This window comes from Mytilus californianus, unplaced genomic scaffold (genome assembly GCF_021869535.1).
Source record: "Mytilus californianus isolate M0D057914Y unplaced genomic scaffold, xbMytCali1.0.p SCAF_1, whole genome shotgun sequence".
NCBI lineage: Eukaryota > Metazoa > Mollusca > Bivalvia > Mytilida > Mytilidae > Mytilus > Mytilus californianus.
The window spans coordinates 39,515,694-39,536,374 of record NW_026262581.1 but is presented as its reverse complement, the minus strand read 5'-3'; positions in this window follow the sequence as shown (position 1 = coordinate 39,536,374).

Below are 20,681 nucleotides of genomic sequence, written 5' to 3'. Positions count from 1 at the left end.
ATAGTTAACTATAATGAGGAACACAAAATTTCGGATTGCAGTAGGTCTAAAGAACGTTAAAAATGACTGCCGTTACCATGGAAACGGAACAAATGTGAAAAAATCCAGTTTTTGGTTTTGGTGAATTATTTGGAGATGCTTAAACTTAGAATCATTATATTTTGATACCATGTAGGTTCCTACTATATACTGGTTTTGGATGATTTCGGCAATCATTGGAACTACTATGTTGCCATGGAAACTATCTCAAAAATTTCAAAAATATCAAAATGCTAAAAAAAATTTGAAACTTCACAGTAACGATGAGCAACATTGGTAGATTTGGAATTTGGCGTTGGAATTTCCAAAATGTCTGCCATTACCATGGAAACAATTTATTCTTCCACACGTTTTTGTCCATGCTATTTCTCAGAATTGGCTTGAACAATATTGATGGAACTATACCATAATGTGGACCACTATATAAAATTGTGCAATCGGGGTATGGCATTTTTAAAATGGCCACCGTTACCATGGAAACAGCAAATGTCCAAAATTTAAAAGTGCTCCAAACTTAATGAAATTTTGCAGAAATGTTAATTGGCATGTGTAGATGTTCTCTTTGACTTTGGAATTTTCAAAATGGCTGCCGTTACCCTGGCAATGGAGGAAGGGTGTCATCCGTTATTGCTAGCAATTACAAATCTAGTTATGGCACCCTCAACGGAGTTGGGGTGACATATTGTTATTCTACGTTTCTTTTTTTCTTATTATTATGGCACCCTCAACAGAGTTGGGGTGACGTATTGTTATTCTACGTTTCTTTTTTTTTAATTTTTATGTCACCCTCAACGGAGTTGGGGTGACATATTGTTATTGTTCGTTTTTTTTTTTCATTATGTCACCCGATCGACAATGTCGGGTGACATATTGCTTTTCCTCTGTTTCTTTTTCCCTATTATTATTATTTTTCTTCCACTTAGTTTTGTCCAGCAGTTTTCTCGGAGGCAATGGAACCAATCTTCATGATTGTTGAGCATAATGAGGACCACCATCAGTGGAGTTGCAGTGAAACTTTGAAACTTTAAAATGGCCGCCGTTTCCATGGAAACAGCAAAAATGTGAAAAATATTTTTTTTGTTTTTGATGACTTATATGAGAATGCCTGAACTAAAAATCATCAAATTTTTATACAACATAGGTATCCACTATATACAGATTTTGGATGATTTTGAGAATCATCAGAACTACTGTATTGCCATGGAAACTGGGGAAAGGTTTCCCATTATAACCCTATGGGAAAAAACCTCAAAGTAGCATTTTCTCTCTTAAAATGGTAGGTCAAATCCATTGAAACTTTGATGGTATGTTCCCTCCCATGTACCAATGTGGCATCTGCCATTACAATTTTGGGAATGGTCTTTGTTACCATGGAAACCAGCAAAAATGTCAAAAATTTCAAAATGCAGCAAACTTAATATAACTTTATCTTAATACTAACTGGCATGTATAGATAAGACTTTTGACTTTGGAATTTCCAAAATGGTCGCCGTTGCCATGGAAACAGCAAAGATGTGAAAATTTCAAAATGCTCCAAATGTTCTGAAAATTTACAGAAAGATGTATTGCCATGCATATATGTGCATTCACTGTTTAAAATTTTTGAAATGGCTGCCACTTAGTGGCAATGGGGGGGGGGGAGGGTGACATCCGCTATTGCTTGCAATGGAAAATCTAGTTATTATTATTATCATATTTATTCTTCCACACTTTTTTGTCCATGCTATTTCTCAGAATTGGCTTGAACAATATTGATGGAACTATACCATAATGTGGACCACTATATAATTACCATGAAAACAGCAAAAATGTCCAAAATTTAAAAGTGCTCCAAACTTAATGAAATTTTACAGAAATGTTAATTGGCATGTGTAGATGTTCTCTTTGACTTTGGAATTTTCAAAATGGCTGCCGTTACCCTGGCAATGGAGGAAGGGTGTCATCCGTTATTGCTAGCAATTACAAATCTAGTTATGGCACCCTCAACGGAGTTTTGGTGACATATTATTATTCTACGTTTCTTTTTTTCTTATTATTATGGCACCCTAAACAGAGTTGGGGTGACGTATTGTTATTCTACGTTTCTTTTTTTTTTTATTTTTATGGCACCCTCAACGGAGTTGGGGTGACATATTGTTGTTGTTCGTTTTTTTTTTTCATTTTGTCACCCGATCGACAATGTCGGGTGACATATTGCTTTTCCTCTGTTTCTTTTTCCCTATTATTAATTTTTTTCTTCCACTTAATTTTGTCCGGCAGTTTTCTCGGAGGCAATGGAACCAATCTTCATGATTGTTGAGCATAATGAGGACCACCATCAGTGGAGTTGCAGTGAAACTTTGAAACTTTAAAATGGCCGCCGTTTCCATGGAAACAGCAAAAATGTGAAAAATATTTATTTAGTTTTTGATGACTTTTTGGAGAATGCCTGAACTAAAAATCATCAAATTTTTATACAACATAGGTATCCACTATATACAGATTTTGGATGATTTTGAGAATCATCGGAACTACTGTATTGCCATAGAAACTGGGGAAAGGTTTCCCATTATAACCCTATGGGAAAAAACCTCAAAGTAGCATTTTTTCTCTTAAAATGGTAGATCAAATCCATTGAAACTTTGATGGTATGTTCCCTCCCATGTACCAATGTGGCATCTGTCATTACAATTTTGGGAATGGTCTTTGTTACCATGGAAACCAGCAAAAATGTCAAAAATTTCAAAATGCAGCAAACTTAATATAACTTTATCTTAATACTAACTGGCATGTATAGATAAGACTTTTGACTTTGGAATTCCCAAATTGGTCGCCGTTGCCATGGAAACAGCAAAAATGTGAAAATTTCAAAATGCTCCAAATGTTCTGAAAATTTACAGAAAGATGTATTGCCATGCATATATGTGCATTCACTGTTTAAAATTTTTGAAATTGCTGCCACTTAGTGGCAATGGGGGGAAGGGTGAAATTCGCTATTGCTTGCAATGGCAAATCTAGTTATTATTATTATCATATTTATTCTTCCACACTTTTTTGTCCATGCTATTTCTCAGAATTGGCTTGAACAATATTGATGGAACTATACCATAATGTGGACCACTATATAAAATTGTGCAATCGGGGTATGGCATTTTTAAAATGGCCATCGTTACCATGGAAACAGCAAAAATGTCCAAAATTTAAAAGTGCTCCAAACTTAATGAAATTTTGCAGAAATGTTAATTGGCATGTGTAGATGTTCTCTTTGACTTTGGAATTTTCAAAATGGCTGCCGTTACCCTGGCAATGGAGGAAGGGTGTCATCCGTTATTTCTAGCAATTACAAATCTTGATATGGCACCCTCAACGGAGTTTGGGTGACATATTGTTATTCTACGTTTCTTTTTATTTTTTTATTATCATAGCACCCTCAACGAAGTTGGGGTGACATATTGTTATTCTATCTTTCTTTTTATTTTTTTTTATAATTTTTATTATTATTTTTCTTCCACACTTTTTTGTCCAGTCTGGATCTCTGATTTGAATGGACCCAAGATGATGGAACTATATATAATGTAAACCACCATGTGAAGATTTGAAATTGGGGGTTGGCACTTTCAAGATGGCTGCCGTTGCCATGGAAACAGCAAAAATGCGAAAACAATGAAAGTGTTCCAAACTTAATGAAACTTTACATAAATGGTTACTGGCATGTTAAGAGTTGCAGTTTGACTTTGGAGTTTTCAAAATGGCCGCCAAAATCATGGAAATAGCAAAAAATGTCAAAAAATCAAAATGCTCCAAAATTAATGAAACTTCACACAAATATTGACTGGCATATGCAGATATGACGTTTGACTTTGGAATTTCCAAAATGGCCGCCGTAACCACGGAAACAGCAAAAAAGTCAACAATTTCAAAATGCTCCAAACTAAATGAAACTTTACAAAAATGATTATTTGCATGTGTAGATGCGCTCTTTGACTTTGGAATTTTCAGAATGGCTGCCGTTACCCTGGCAATGGGGGAAGGTTGCCATCCGTTATTGCTAGCAATTACAAATCTAGTTTTTATTATTATTTTTCTTCCACACTTTTTTGTCCAGTCTGGATCTCGGAATTGAATGGACCCAAGTTGATGGAACTATACAATAATGTTAACCACCATGTGAAGATTTGTAATTGGGGGTTGGCACTTTCATGATAGCTGCCGTTGCCATGGAAACAGCAAAAATGCGAAAACAATGAAAGTGTTCCAAACTTAATGAAACTTTAAATAAATGGTTACTTGCATGTTAAGAGTTGCAGTTTGACTTTGGAGTTTTCAAAATGGCCGCCAAAATCATGGAAACAGCAAAAATGTCAAAAAATTCAAAATGCTCCAAACTTCATGAAAATTTACAAAAATGTTAATGGGCATGTGCAGATGTGCTCTTTGACTTTGGAATTTTCAAAAATGGCTGCCGTTACCATGGCAATGGGGGGACGAGGGTGCCATCCGTTATTGCTAGCAATTACAAATCTAGTTATGGCACCCTCAACGGAGTTGGGGTGACATATTGTTATTCTACGTTTCTTTTTTTCTTATTTTTATTTTTCTTCCACTTTTTTTGTCCAGCTTATATCTCGGAATTGTATGAACCAATGTTAATGGAACTATACAATAATGTTAACCAGCATGTGTAGATTTGCAATCGGGGTATGGCATTTTCAAGATGGCCGCCGTTACTATGGAAAGAGCACAAATGTCAAAAAAATCAAATTGCTCCAAAGTTAATGAAAGTTCACACAAATATTGACTGGCATATGCAGATGTCCCATTTGACTTTGGAATTTTCAAAATGGCCGCCGTTACCATGGAAACAGCAAAAATGTAAAAAATTTCAAAATGCTCCAAACTCAATGAAACTTTTTTACAATAATGTTAATTGGCATGTGTAGATGCCCTCTTTGACATTGGAATTTTCTAAATGGCTGCCGTTACCCTGGCAATGGGCAGACGAGGGTGCCATCCGTTATTGCTAGCAATTACAAATCTAGTTATGTCACCCGTACGACAATGTCGGGTGACATATTGCTTTTCCTCTGTTTCTTTTTTTTATTATTATTATTATTCTTCCACCTAATTTTGTCCTGAAGTTTTCTCAGAGCCTAATGCACCAATCTTAATGGTTGTTCACTATAACAAGGAACCCTGACTTACGAGTTGCAGTGCAACTTTGGCACTAAAAAATGGATGCCATCACCATGGAAGCCAAAGAAAGGGTGAAAAAATAAAATTTTAGAGTCTGGTGGATTATTTGGATACGCATAAACTTAGAATCATGATATTTTAATACAATGTAGGTGCCCACTATATACTGGTTTTGGATTATTTTGCCAATCACTGGAACTACTATGTTTCCATGGAAACTACACCAAAAATTTCAAAAATATCAAAATGATACAAACCTTATGAAACTTCACAGTAATGATGAGCAACATTAGTAGATGTGATATTTGGCTTTGGAATTTCCAAACTGGCTGTCGTTACCATGGAAACAATGCAAAAAAGGTCAAAATGCTTCAAAAACCTTAAAGTAGCCTTTACTCTCTTAAAATGGTAGGTCAAATCCATTGAAACCTGGATGGTATGTTCCCTCTCATGAACCAAAGTGGCATCTGTCATTACATTTTGGGAATGGTTTTTGTAACCATGGAGACCAGCAAAAATGAAAAAAAATTCAAAATGCTCCAAAATTGATAAAACTTCACAAAATGTCAACTGAAATGTGCAGAGTTGCTATTAGTCTTTGGAATTTTCAAAATGGCCGTCGTTGCCATGGAAACAGCAAACAAAAACATCAGCTGACTGCGGTATGGGCTTCGCTCATTGTTGAAGGCCGTACAGTGACCTATAGTTGTTAATTTCTGTGTCATTTTGTCTCTTGTGGATAGTTGTCTCATTGGCAATCATACCACATCATCTTTTTTATTGATAAAACAGCTCGTAAATTTGAGGCAAAATTCTGTAATCAAGAGTATGTGCATACGATCAAATACAAATCTGTACTGCAAAACATCTTCTAGAATATGCTAGAAGAGAAAAAAATATATAATTTAACGTGCTTCTATTCTATACAAAAATCGTGCTTTGGAGAGAAAATCGCCATCGAGAGAGAGAGAAACACTAAGAGTACGTATTAGTGACATTTCTGTACTTGCATTAAAGTACACATCCGTGAATCACACACCTGCTAAAATATACACATTAGCTGAAATCAATCGATGAACGTGTAATTTAATTGTACAAGATAAGATACATGTATCATGTGATACGCGAGCTATTAAAGAACAAAAATGAACAGTTAGTATGCCGCTCCGTCAATATATACACATGTTGTCTGTCCGAGGTCCCCTCTAAAAAGAATATAAATGTGCTAAGTCCACGATAATATACTTGCGCATCACGTGACGCCACGTTCTTCCTCGCGCGTGGGTCTATTTTTAGATTATAAAGAATTCCCAAACTATGTATAGAACTCAAACTAATCTACGGGAAGAGAAAAAGGGGGGGGGGAAACAAAGACATGCCAATTCGAGCATGTATAATAGATGTGCCATTTGACTTTGGTACACTCAAAATAGTTGCTGCTACTGTGACAATGTCCAGTACAGGGTGACATCCTCCGCTATTGCTTGCAATAGCAAATCTAGTTATAATGGCACCCTCAACGGAGTTGGGGTGACATACTGTTATTCTACGTTTCTTTTTTTTCTTATTTTTCTTCCACACATTTTGTCCGCGCGACTTCATAGTACTGAACGAACCAATGTTTATGGAACTCAACTACAATGAGAAACCCCATGTGAAGTTGTGCACCTTGCTATGGAATGGTAAAACATGGCCGCCGTTTCCATGGAAACAACAAAAATGCGAAAAAAATCAAAGTGTTCCAAAATGAAGGAAACTCCACAGGAATGGTAACTGGCATGTGCTGATTTGCAGTTTGACTTCGGAATTTTCAAAATGGCTGCCGTTACCATGGAAACAGCTACAATATCAAAAATTCTAACTCTTTCGTTATAAGACCCAACTGGATGAAACTTAATGAAAATGTTACCCAGTATGCTAAGATGTCAAGACAATATTTGGATAGTAAAAAATGGCCGCCGTTGTCATGGAAACTGGGGGCAAGTTTTACATTGACCCTTTACGAAAATGCATAAAATCAGCATTTTCTCAAAGAGTATTTCACCAAAATCAATGAAACTGTATTGATATATAACATGATATGTGGCAATGACATGTCTCCTTCTAGAATTTTGGAATTATCCACAGTTACCATAGAAACAGCAAAAATGTCCAAAATTTCAAAATAAATCAAAATGCTGCAAAATGGATAAAAGTTTACAGAAATGGTAACTGGTATTGGCAGAGTTGCATTTTGAAGTTGGAATTTTCAAAATGGCCGCCGTAACCATGGAAACAGCAAAGATGTCAAAAATTTCAAAATGCTCCAAACTTAATGAAACTTTACAAAAAAGATAATTTGCATGTGAAGATGCACTCTTTGACTTTGGAATTTTCTGAATGGATGCCGCTCGCCTGGCAATTGGGGAAGGGTGCCATCCGCTATTGCTTGCAACGGCAAATCTAGTAATTATTATTATTATTCCAACTTTTTTGTCCTAGAATTTTCTCATAGTATAGTGGACCAATCATAATGAATGGGTACCATAATGAGGACCACCAACTTTAGTTATGCAGGACACCTTTGGAATTTTTTAAATGGCCACCGTTTCCATGGAAACTGCAACAATGTGAAAAATTTTCACAAAAGCCAATTCTTTTATTATTAGACCTAACCAAATGAAACTTTATGAAAATGTTGCCTGGTATGTGTGGAAGCACCGACTATATTTAGAAATTCCAAAATGGCTGCCATTGCCATGGAAACTGGGCAAAAGTTTAACGTTGACCCTATGGGAAAATATATTAAAGGAGCATTTTCTTAAAGAATATAAGATTAAACCAAATGAAACTTCAATCATATGTAACATGTCATCAGTCAGTGTGGCATGTGTCTTTGGAATTTTGGAATTAATCACCGTTACCATGGAAACATAAAAAATTTCAAAAATTTCAAAATGCTCCAAATTTAATAAAACTTAATATAAATGTTAACTGGCAAGTATAGATGAGACTTTCCACTTTGGAATTTCCAAAATGGCCGCCGTTACCGTGGAAACATCAAAAATGTGAAAAATTTCAAAAAGCTCTTCAATGTTCTGAAAATTTTCAGAAAGGTGTATAGCAATGCATATATGTGCATCCACTGTTTAAAATTTTCGAAAGTGCTGCCACTTAATGGCAATGGGGAAGGGTGACATCCGCTATTGCTTGCAATAGCAATTCTAGTTATTATTATTATTATTCTTCCACCTAATTTTGTCCTGCAGTTTTTTTGGAGCCAATGGAACCAATCTTAATGATAGTAAACTTTAATGAGGAACACAAAATTTCGGGTTACAATAGGTCTTAAGAACATGAAAATGGCTGCCGTTACCATGGAAACGGAACAAATGTGAAAAAATCCAGTTTTTGGTTTTGGTGAACTATTTTGATATGCTTAAACTTAGAATCATTATATTTTAATACAATGTAAGTGCCTACTATATACTGGTGTTGGATGATTTTGGCAATCATTGGCACTACTATGTTGCCATGGAAACTACACCAAAAATTTCAAAAATATCAAAATGCTCCAAACTTAATGAAACTTCACAGTTACGATGAGCAACATTGGAAGATGTGGCATTTGGAGTTAGAATTTCCAAAATGGCTGCTGTTACCATGGAAACAATGCAAAAAGGTCATAATGCTCCAAAAACTTCAGGGTTTGGTGAAAAATTTTGGTATGCTTAAACTTAAAATCATCAAATTTTTATACAATATAGTTGTCCATTATATACAGGTTTTGAATGATTTTGACAATCATTGGAACTACTATGTTACCATGGATACAGGAGCAAAAATTTCAAAAATTTCAGAATGCTTCAAACTTAATGAAACTTCATAATAATGTTGGCTGTCATATGTGGAAGCGGCAATTGGCGTTGGAATTTCCAAAATGGCTGCCATTACCATGGAAACAAGGCAAAAAAGAAAAAAATTATGCGTAAAATTTATAAATCCGCTAAATGTTCTAAAAAATTACAAAGATGTTTAGCCATCAGTATATATGTGCATTCACTGTTTGAAATTTTAAAACTGGCTGCAAACTAGTGGCAATGGGGGAAAGGTGACATCCGCTATTGCTTGCAATGGCAAATCTAGTTAAGTTTATGGTTTTGTCCCGTTTCTTATTATTATTATGTCACCCGATCGACAATGTGGGGTGACATATTGCTTTTCCTCTGTTTCTTTTTCCCTATTATCATTATTATTTTTCTTCCACCTAATTTTGTCCGCCCGTTTTCTCAGAGCTAAAGGAACCAATCTAAATGATGGGGCACTATAACAAGGAACCCTGACTTTCGAGTTGCAGTGCAACTTTGGAACTAAAAAATGGCTGCTGTTACTATGGAAACAGAAAAAATGTGAAAAAAAAATTAAAATTGCAAATCCATTTAATCTTTCATTATGAGACCCAACTGGATGAAACTTTAGTGGAATGTAGCCTGGCATGCCAAGATCTGTTGACCATATTTAGAAATTCCAAAATGGCTGCCATTACCATGGAAACTGGAGAAACATTTACCATTAGCCCCTATGGGAAATTCTTAAAAGTAGCATTTACTCACTTATAATGGTGGGTCAAATTCCATGATTCTTTCATGGTATATTCCTGGTCATCTGCCAAAGTGGCATCTGTCTTTAAAATTTTAGAATCGGTCACTGTTACCATGAAAACAGCACCAATTCAAAAATGTTCAAAAATTTCGAAATGCTCCAAACTTGATAAAACTTCACAGAAATGTCAACTGAGATGTGCAGAGTTGCTATTTGTCTTTGGAATTTTCAAAATGGCCGCCGTTGCCATGGCAACAGCAAAAAAAAAACAACATAAAACACCTCGTAAATTTGAGGCAAAATTCTGTAATCAAGAGTATGTGCATACGATCAACTACAAATCTGTACTGCAAAACATCTTCTAGAATATGCTAGAAGAAAAAGAATATATAATTTAACGTGCTTCTATTGTATACAAAAATCGTGCTTTGAAGAGAAAATCGCCACCGAGAGAGAGAGAAACACTAGAGTACATATTAGTGACATTTTTGTACTTGCGTTAAAGTAAACATCCGTGAATCTCACACCTGCTAAAATATACACATTAGCTAAAATCAATCGATGAACGTGTAATTTAATTGTACAAGATAAATAACATGTATCGTGTGATACGCGAGCTATTAAAGAACACAAATGAACAGTTAGTATGCCGCTTCGTCAATATATACACATGTTGTCTGTCCAAGGTCCCCTCTATAAAGAATATAAATGTCCACGATAATATACTTGCGCATCACGTGACGCCACGTTCTTCCTCGCGCGTGGGTCTATTTTTAGATTATAAAGAATTCCCAAACTATGTATAGAACTCAAACTTATTCTACGGGATGAGAACAAAAAGGGGGGATCAAAGACATGCCAATTCCAGCATGTATAATAGATGTGCCATTTGACTTTGGTACACTCAAAATAGTTGCTGCTACTGTGACAATGTCCAGTACAGGGTGACATCCTCCGCTATTGCTTGCAATAGCAAATCTAGTTAAGTCGCCAAAACGGAGTTTTGGGGACTTTATGTTTTTGTCCCGTTTCTTCTTCTTATTATTATTATTCTTAACCCTAATTTGTCCGACCATTTTCTTCCAAGCCTTAAATGATGGAAACTTTATATTTGGTATGATGTTGGGGTATTATCCCTAGGGGTGCATTCACTTTTTTATTTCAAATGGGGTCAACTTGGCACTATTTGGGGGCCGGAACATGGGTAGGGTCATTTTTCGACTATTGATTCGCTACTGGTAGAACCTTTAAGTTTTGTGTAATACAAGAGACCGATGTCCAGGTGTCCATTCCACATTTTTTATTTCAGCCCGGGGTCATCTTGACATTATTTTAGGGGGTCAATTTTCATGGAACATTCTAGAACAATAGTCATGTGATTAGTCATGTGATAGTGTTGAATTATTCCTATGTACTTTTTATGTTATATAATGATAGATTATTACAGGTAGCAACATATGTAGCTGTAATTCGACTTTGGAATTTTCAAAATGGCCGCCGTTTCCATGGAAACTGCAAAAATGTGAATTTTTTTTAAAATGCTTCAAATTTAATGAAATTATACAGAGATGTTAACGAGTGTATGTAGATTTGGAATTTGACTTTGGAATTTCCAAAATGGCCGCCGTTGCCATGGAAACAACAAAAATGCTAAAAATCTAGATTTGGTCCAATCTTTATGAAACTTGACAGTAATGTGACCTGTCATGTGTAGATGTGCCATCCGACTTTGGAATTTTCAAAATGGCTGTATTTGGGGTTTCTATAGAATATTTTGGAAACTTGAGGTTACATGGTTACTAAAGCTTGTATACAGGTTAAAAAAGGGGGAAAATTTGATTGGTTAACTTCCAGTGATGGTTATTTTCTTATATGCAATGAAATGTTATGTGAAATTTTTTCTATAGTACTGGACAGGATCAAACTTTACTCATGCCAAGTATTTCTTTATTTGAAACAAAGATAAATTCTACACAATTTTTTGAAAAGTGCAAATTTAACAAAGACTAATAGGGGAAAATCAATGGTGGTATTACACCTAATATAGGAAGCTGTACATGCACCTTTGACCTTGTGAGTACTCTCATGTGTTAAAATTTCTTGCTATTTAAGTGAAATATTACTAATAATGAAATATTCTGAGTGGATTGAGTCTCCAAAACACATTTTGTGAGAAAATTTCCTTGAAATAGGACTTTACCATGAATATTAGTTGACAGAATAAGCCATACTTAGAGTTTTGGGGAGCTTTTTCTCCTTTTTTCTTATATTCTGCTATACTAGAAAAAATTTTCCTAAGAAATACTTTAATAAATATATAGTTTTAAGTAAATGAAATTATTTTTAAAGCAGTAACAACAAATTATTCACCAAAAGAGAAGCTTTTTATGTCCCTCTCTGGAACGCGGCGTAAATTTAAGTTTTACGTAAGGACTTATTGAAACCTCCTTGGAGACAGTAAACTTTTATACGGATAGTTCATTCAGCTTGAATACTTCAATTAATCATTTATTATAACATTTCTATCATAAATGAGTGAAAGTTACCCCAAAATTTTTATTTATTGGCCCATAAAGTAGAAATTTTGAGGAAATGAGAGGTATAAATGGACCAGAAGAGACCTTACATGTATAAGGAAGACAAAGAGGTCCATTGGTAGTATTTATCATCCTAAAGTCATCTTTTGTATCATATTCAACTGTTTGTAGGCAGATGAGATAAATATTTGATCATTTATTGGTCCACACTATATTCTATCATGATGCGGCTTGGTTTGGATTTTTCGAAGAAATTTAGCTCGAATCGCTGCAGATGTCGTCTTACATTATACTAGATTTTTCTCAAACTATTGAACTGATTATGACAAAACTTGACAGGAATGCTTGAAATAACCAGTATAACAAAGGAAAAAAGTCACATTCAGTTTATTTAACAAAAAAGTCTTCTTTAGGTGTAATACCACCAAATCATAGTACGTCACATCCGGTTGCATACGAAAATAGGTCGAAAAAAAATATTCCCTTGAATTTGACAGTTGTAGGTAATTGATCCTACATTTCATTGCAGTAAAACATTTCTGGGTCATAAACATATATCTTGGGTATTTCAAAGCACCATTATTTTTTTATTTGGGGTTTCTATAGAATATTTTGGAAACTTGAGGTTACATGGTTACTAAAGCTTGTATACAGGTTAAAAAAGGGGGAAAATTTGATTGGTTAACTTCCAGTGATGGTTATTTTCTTATATGCAATGAAATGTTATGTGAAATTTTTTCTATAGTACTGGACAGGATCAAACGTTACTCATGCCAAGTATTTCTTTATTTGAAACAAAGATAAATTCTGCACAATTTTTTGAAAAGTGCAAATTTAACAAAGACTAATAGGGGAAAATCAATGGTGGTATTACACCTAATATAGGAAGCTGTACATGCACCTTTGACCTTGTGAGTACTCTCATGTGTTAAAATTTCTTGCTATTTAAGTGAAATATTACTAATAATGAAATATTCTGAGTGGATTGAGTCTCCAAAACACATTTTATGAGAAAATTTCCTTGAAATAGGACTTTACCATGAATATTAGTTGACAGAATAAGCCATACTTAGAGTTTTGGGGAGCTTTTTCTCCTTTTTTCTTATATTCTGCTATACTAGAAAAAAATTTCCTAAGAAATACTTTAATAAATATATGGTTTTAAGTAAATGAAATTATTTTTAAAGCAGTAACAACAAATTATTCACCAAAAGAGAAGCTTTTTATGTCCCTCTCTGGAACGCGGCGTAAATTTAAGTTTTACGTAAGGACTTATTGAAACCTCCTTGGAGACAGTAAACTTTTATACGGATAGTTCATTCAGCTTGAATACTTCAATTAATCATTTATTATAACATTTCTATCATAAATGAGTGAAAGTTACCCCAAAATTTTTATTTATTGGCCTATAAAGTAGAAATTTTGAGGAAATGAGAGGTATAAATGGACCAGAAGAGACCTTATAAGGAAGACAAAGAGGTCCATTGGTAGTATTTATCATCCTAAAGTCATCTTTTGTATCATATTCAACTGTTTGTAGGCAGATGAGATAAATATTTGATCATTTATTGGTCCACACTATATTCTATCATGATGCGGCTTGGTTTGGATTTTTCGAAGAAATTTAGCTCGAATCGCTGCAGATGTCGTCTTACATTATACTAGATTTTTCTCAAACTATTGAACTGATTATGACAAAACTTGACAGGAATGCTTGAAATAACCAGTATAACAAAGGAAAAAAGTCACATTCAGTTTATTTAACAAAAAAGTCTTCTTTATAGGAAGCTGTACATGCACCTTTGACCTTGTGAGTACTCTCATGTGTTAAAATTTCTTGCTATTTAAGTGAAATATTACTAATAATGAAATATTCTGAGTGGATTGAGTCTCCAAAACACATTTTATGAGAAAATTTCCTTGAAATAGGACTTTACCATGAATATTAGTTGACAGAATAAGCCATACTTAGAGTTTTGGGGAGCTTTTTCTCCTTTTTTCTTATATTCTGCTATTCTAGAAAAAATTTTCCTAAGAAATACTTTAATAAATATATAGTTTTAAGTAAATGAAATTATTTTTAAAGCAGTAACAACAAATTATTCACCAAAAGAGAAGCTTTTTATGTCCCTCTCTGGAACGCGGCGTAAATTTAAGTTTTACGTAAGGACTTATTGAAACCTCCTTGGAGACAGTAAACTTTTATACGGATAGTTCATTCAGCTTGAATACTTCAATTAATCATTTATTATAACATTTCTATCATAAATGAGTGAAAGTTACCCCAAAATTTTTATTTATTGGCCTATAAAGTAGAAATTTTGAGGAAATGAGAGGTATAAATGGACCAGAAGAGACCTTATAAGGAAGACAAAGAGGTCCATTGGTAGTATTTATCATCCTAAAGTCATCTTTTGTATCATATTCAACTGTTTGTAGGCAGATGAGATAAATATTTGATCATTTATTGGTCCACACTATATTCTATCATGATGCGGCTTGGTTTGGATTTTTCGAAGAAATTTAGCTCGAATCGCTGCAGATGTCGTCTTACATTATACTAGATTTTTCTCAAACTATTGAACTGATTATGACAAAACTTGACAGGAATGCTTGAAATAACCAGTATAACAAAGGAAGAAAGTCACATTCAGTTTATTTAACAAAAAAGTCTTCTTTAGGTGTAATACCACCAAATCATAGTACGTCATGTCCGGTTGCATACGAAAATAGGTCGAAAAAAAATATTCCCTTGAATTTGACAGTTGTAGGTAATTGATCCTACATTTCATTGCAGTAAAACATTTCTGGGTCATAAACATATATCTTGGGTATTTCAAAGCACCATTATTTTTTTATTTGGGGTTTCTATAGAATATTTTGGAAACTTGAGGTTACATGGTTACTAAAGCTTGTATACAGGTTAAAAAAGGGGGAAAATTTGATTGGTTAACTTCCAGTGATGGTTATTTTCTTATATGCAATGAAATGTTATGTGAAATTTTTTCTATAGTACTGGACAGGATCAAACTTTACTCATGCCAAGTATTTCTTTATTTGAAACAAAGATAAATTCTGCACAATTTTTTGAAAAGTGCAAATTTAACAAAGACTAATAGGGGAAAATCAATGGTGGTATTACACCTATTTAATATAGGAAGCTGTACATGCACCTTTGACCTTGTGAGTACTCTCATGTGTTAAAATTTCTTGCTATTTAAGTGAAATATTACTAATAATGAAATATTCTGAGTGGATTGAGTCTCCAAAACACATTTTATGAGAAAATTTCCTTGAAATAGGACTTTACCATGAATATTAGTTGACAGAATAAGCCATACTTAGAGTTTTGGGGAGCTTTTTCTCCTTTTTTCTTATATTCTGCTATACTAGAAAAAATTTTCCTAAGAAATACTTTAATAAATATATAGTTTTAAGTAAATGAAATTATTTTTAAAGCAGTAACAACAAATTATTCACCAAAAGAGAAGCTTTTTATGTCCCTCTCTGGAACGCGGCGTAAATTTAAGTTTTACGTAAGGACTTATTGAAACCTCCTTGGAGACAGTAAACTTTTATACGGATAGTTCATTCAGCTTGAATACTTCAATTAATCATTTATTATAACATTTCTATCATAAATGAGTGAAAGTTACCCCAAAATTTTTATTTATTGGCCTATAAAGTAGAAATTTTGAGGAAATGAGAGGTATAAATGGACCAGAAGAGACCTAATAAGGAAGACAAAGAGGTCCATTGGTAGTATTTATCATCCTAAAGTCATCTTTTGTATCATATTCAACTGTTTGTAGGCAGATGAGATAAATATTTGATCATTTATTGGTCCACACTATATTCTATCATGATGCGGCTTGGTTTGGATTTTTCGAAGAAATTTAGCTCGAATCGCTGCAGATGTCGTCTTACATTATACTAGATTTTTCTCAAACTATCGAACTGATTATGACAAAACTTGACAGGAATGCTTGAAATAACCAGTATAACAAAGGAAAAAAGTCACATTCAGTTTATTTAACAAAAAAGTCTTCTTTAGGTGTAATACCACCAAATCATAGTACGTCACATCCGGTTGCATACAAAAATAGGTCGAAAAAAAATATTCCCTTGAATTTGACAGTTGTAGGTAATTGATCCTACATTTCATTGCAGTAAAACATTTCTGGGTCATAAACATATATCTTGGGTTTTTTAAAGCACCATTATTTTTTTATTTGGGGTTTCTATAGAATATTTTGGAAACTTGAGGTTACATGGTTACTAAAGCTTGTATACAGGTTAAAAAAGGGGGAAAATTTGATTGGTTAACTTCCAGTGATGGTTATTTTCTTATATGCAATGAAATGTTATGTGAAATTTTTTCTATAGTACTGGACAGGATCAAACGTTACTCATGCCAAGTATTTCTTTATTTGAAACAAAGATAAATTCTGCACAATTTTTTGAAAAGTGCAAATTTAACAAAGACTAATAGGGGAAAATCAATGGTGGTATTACACCTAATATAGGAAGCTGTACATGCACCTTTGACCTTGTGAGTACTCTCATGTGTTAAAATTTCTTGCTATTTAAGTGAAATATTACTAATAATGAAATATTCTGAGTGGATTGAGTCTCCAAAACACATTTTATGAGAAAATTTCCTTGAAATAGGACTTTACCATGAATATTAGTTGACAGAATAAGCCATACTTAGAGTTTTGGGGAGCTTTTTCTCCTTTTTTCTTATATTCTGCTATACTAGAAAAAATTTTCCTAAGAAATACTTTAATAAATATATGGTTTTAAGTAAATGAAATTATTTTTAAAGCAGTAACAACAAATTATTCACCAAAAGAGAAGCTTTTTATGTCCCTCTCTGGAACGCGGCGTAAATTTAAGTTTTACGTAAGGACTTATTGAAACCTCCTTGGAGACAGTAAACTTTTATACGGATAGTTCATTCAGCTTGAATACTTCAATTAATCATTTATTATAACATTTCTATCATAAATGAGTGAAAGTTACCCCAAAATTTTTATTTATTGGCCTATAAAGTAGAAATTTTGAGGAAATGAGAGGTATAAATGGACCAGAAGAGACCTTATAAGGAAGACAAAGAGGTCCATTGGTAGTATTTATCATCCTAAAGTCATCTTTTGTATCATATTCAACTGTTTGTAGGCAGATGAGATAAATATTTGATCATTTATTGGTCCACACTATATTCTATCATGATGCGGCTTGGTTTGGATTTTTCGAAGAAATTTAGCTCGAATCGCTGCAGATGTCGTCTTACATTATACTAGATTTTTCTCAAACTATTGAACTGATTATGACAAAACTTGACAGGAATGCTTGAAATAACCAGTATAACAAAGGAAAAAAGTCACATTCAGTTTATTTAACAAAAAAGTCTTCTTTATAGGAAGCTGTACATGCACCTTTGACCTTGTGAGTACTCTCATGTGTTAAAATTTCTTGCTATTTAAGTGAAATATTACTAATAATGAAATATTCTGAGTGGATTGAGTCTCCAAAACACATTTTATGAGAAAATTTCCTTGAAATAGGACTTTACCATGAATATTAGTTGACAGAATAAGCCATACTTAGAGTTTTGGGGAGCTTTTTCTCCTTTTTTCTTATATTCTGCTATTCTAGAAAAAATTTTCCTAAGAAATACTTTAATAAATATATAGTTTTAAGTAAATGAAATTATTTTTAAAGCAGTAACAACAAATTATTCACCAAAAGAGAAGCTTTTTATGTCCCTCTCTGGAACGCGGCGTAAATTTAAGTTTTACGTAAGGACTTATTGAAACCTCCTTGGAGACAGTAAACTTTTATACGGATAGTTCATTCAGCTTGAATACTTCAATTAATCATTTATTATAACATTTCTATCATAAATGAGTGAAAGTTACCCCAAAATTTTTATTTATTGGCCTATAAAGTAGAAATTTTGAGGAAATGAGAGGTATAAATGGACCAGAAGAGACCTTATAAGGAAGACAAAGAGGTCCATTGGTAGTATTTATCATCCTAAAGTCATCTTTTGTATCATATTCAACTGTTTGTAGGCAGATGAGATAAATATTTGATCATTTATTGGTCCACACTATATTCTATCATGATGCGGCTTGGTTTGGATTTTTCGAAGAAATTTAGCTCGAATCGCTGCAGATGTCGTCTTACATTATACTAGATTTTTCTCAAACTATTGAACTGATTATGACAAAACTTGACAAGAATGCTTGAAATAACCAGTATAACAAAGGAAGAAAGTCACATTCAGTTTATTTAACAAAAAAGTCTTCTTTAGGTGTAATACCACCAAATCATAGTACGTCATGTCCGGTTGCATACGAAAATAGGTCGAAAAAAAATATTCCCTTGAATTTGACAGTTGTAGGTAATTGATCCTACATTTCATTGCAGTAAAACATTTCTGGGTCATAAACATATATCTTGGGTATTTCAAAGCACCATTATTTTTTTATTTGGGGTTTCTATAGAATATTTTGGAAACTTGAGGTTACATGGTTACTAAAGCTTGTATACAGGTTAAAAAAGGGGGAAAATTTGATTGGTTAACTTCCAGTGATGGTTATTTTCTTATATGCAATGAAATGTTATGTGAAATTTTTTCTATAGTACTGGACAGGATCAAACTTTACTCATGCCAAGTATTTCTTTATTTGAAACAAAGATAAATTCTGCACAATTTTTTGAAAAGTGCAAATTTAACAAAGACTAATAGGGGAAAATCAATGGTGGTATTACACCTATTTAATATAGGAAGCTGTACATGCACCTTTGACCTTGTGAGTACTCTCATGTGTTAAAATTTCTTGCTATTTAAGTGAAATATTACTAATAATGAAATATTCTGAGTGGATTGAGTCTCCAAAACACATTTTATGAGAAAATTTCCTTGAAATAGGACTTTACCATGAATATTAGTTGACAGAATAAGCCATACTTAGAGTTTTGGGGAGCTTTTTCTCCTTTTTTCTTATATTCTGCTATTCTAGAAAAAATTTTCCTAAGAAATACTTTAATAAATATATAGTTTTAAGTAAATGAAATTATTTTTAAAGCAGTAACAACAAATTATTCACCAAAAGAGAAGCTTTTTATGTCCCTCTCTGGAACGCGGCGTAAATTTAAGTTTTACGTAAGGACTTATTGAAACCTCCTTGGAGACAGTAAACTTTTATACGGATAGTTCATTCAGCTTGAATACTTCAATTAATCATTTATTATAACATTTCTATCATAAATGAGTGAAAGTTACCCCAAAATTTTTATTTATTGGCCTATAAAGTAGAAATTTTGAGGAAATGAGAGGTATAAATGGACCAGAAGAGACCTTATAAGGAAGACAAAGAGGTCCATTGGTAGTATTTATCATCCTAAAGTCATCTTTTGTATCATATTCAACTGTTTGTAGGCAGATGAGATAAATATTTGATCATTTATTGGTCCACACTATATTCTATCATGATGCGGCTTGGTTTGGATTTTTCGAAGAAATTTAGCTCGAATCGCTGCAGATGTCGTCTTACATTATACTAGATTTTTCTCAAACTATTGAACTGATTATGACAAAACTTGACAGGAATGCTTGAAATAACCAGTATAACAAAGGAAGAAAGTCACATTCAGTTTATTTAACAAAAAAGTCTTCTTTAGGTGTAATACCACCAAATCATAGTACGTCATGTCCGGTTGCATACGAAAATAGGTCGAAAAAAAATATTCCCTTGAATTTGACAGTTGTAGGTAATTGATCCTACATTTCATTGCAGTAAAACATTTCTGGGTCATAAACATATATCTTGGGTATTTCAAAGCACCATTATTTTTTTATTTGGGGTTTCTATAGAATATTTTGGAAACTTGAGGTTACATGGTTACTAAAGCTTGTATACAGGTTAAAAAAGGGGGAAAATTTGATTGGTTAACTTCCAGTGATGGTTATTTTCTTATATGCAATGAAATGTTATGTGAAATTTTTTCTATAGTACTGGACAGGATCAAACTTTACTCATGCCAAGTATTTCTTTATTTGAAACAAAGATAAATTCTGCACAATTTTTTGAAAAGTGCAAATTTAACAAAGACTAATAGGGGAAAATCAATGGTGGTATTACACCTATTTAATATAGGAAGCTGTACATGCACCTTTGACCTTGTGAGTACTCTCATGTGTTAAAATTTCTTGCTATTTAAGTGAAATATTACTAATAATGAAATATTCTGAGTGGATTGAGTCTCCAAAACACATTTTATGAGAAAATTTCCTTGAAATAGGACTTTACCATGAATATTAGTTGACAGAATAAGCCA